Genomic DNA, 1,258 nt, shown 5'->3' with positions numbered 1-1,258 from the left:
CCCTTGGATGTTTTAGCCTTTTATTGAATTTATAAACCAGTCACAGTCAATCCAATATGACTTTTCAACCTCCCCTAAAAAACTCTTTAATGTCAAAATGAACATAAATTTAACATAAAATAAGTGGCTGCATAAATATTCACCACTCTCAGTCACTTGTTAATCCTAGTTCTTGGCTACCATTACACCATGACAACAAAAGAACACTCCAAGCAACTCAGAGAAAAGGCTACTGAAAAGTATAAGTCGGGGATGGATAAAAAAAAAAAAAAAAAAAAAACATGGCACCAAACATCCCCAGGAATTCTATCGATAAAAAATAGAAAATGAATATGTCACGTGTAAATCTGCCTAGATCAGGCTGGCCTGAAGTAGTTACAAGCTTCAGCAGCTGAGATGAGAGAGACTCTGCATACAACAATGGTTGCCTGAATTCTTCACCAGTCAAAGCTGTTTAACAAGACTACTGGCCCACCGCGAGGAGAGCGAGATTCTCCAACCACTACTTTAGTAGTAACAATGCAGTTGCTTGACATTATAGACAGTTGTTGACTCAGATCTCTTCAAAATGTCATTTATCAAGTTCTTCATTTAAAGCAGGTGGCTCGTTGGTCTAGGGGTATGATTCTCGCTTCGGGTGCGAGAGGTCCCGGGTTCAAATCCCGGACGAGCCCAAACAAGTAAAGTCTTTCTGTTCAAGCCCAATGTTACTAGGCTCTGACCGTCACTGCTGTGCTGCTGAGACACCAGAGTAGCTTGCGTTTCTTGTCATGAAAGTTCTCTCAGGTTTACTGTCATCCAAAGGCATGAACATAAGCCTCATGTTGAAGACCAACTCAAAGCATTTTAGACAGTCCTGGATCTGAAACTAAGAAACCAGTCCAACCAAACATATATTTACATTACTAGAAAAACAGATTTGTGGGAATTTTTGTCATACTGGAGAGGTTTCCTCGTGGCTCGTTGGTCTAGGGGTATGATTCTCGCTTCGGGTGCGAGAGGTCCCGGGTTCAACTCCCGGACGAGCCCAAGCAAACTGGGCGAGCTCATGACTATCTATGAAGTCCCATGCTGGCAGGAGCAGATCTCCTGCTGAGATTCCTCAGTCCAGAAAAGCTAGGATTTCCTGGGGAGTGCATGTTGAAGGTTGAGTGTCTTACACAGTTCTTCAGGTTAAATATCATGCATATTTATTTAGACACTTGTGACAATGGCATCAGATTTCCAAGCAACATGCAGAAATTATTGGTAGAAATAA

The 1,258-nt window shown here is 41.8% G+C and overlaps 2 non-coding genes across 2 annotated transcripts; both read left to right on the top strand.

Annotated features, from left to right (window-relative positions):
* Positions 1-602: 602 nt before the first annotated feature.
* trnap-cgg lies at positions 603-674 on the top strand. The gene has a single exon. It is a non-coding gene; the product is annotated as a tRNA-Pro (tRNA).
* Positions 675-957: 283 nt separating this feature from the next.
* trnap-cgg lies at positions 958-1,029 on the top strand. The gene has a single exon. It is a non-coding gene; the product is annotated as a tRNA-Pro (tRNA).
* The last annotated feature ends 229 nt before the right edge of the window (positions 1,030-1,258 follow it).

The sequence above is a fragment of the Cheilinus undulatus genome, linkage group 12 (assembly GCF_018320785.1).
Source record: "Cheilinus undulatus linkage group 12, ASM1832078v1, whole genome shotgun sequence".
NCBI classification, from domain to species: Eukaryota; Metazoa; Chordata; class Actinopteri; order Labriformes; family Labridae; genus Cheilinus; species Cheilinus undulatus.
The sequence above is the reverse complement of the archived record's forward strand: the minus strand, read 5'-3'. Positions and strand labels throughout refer to the sequence as shown.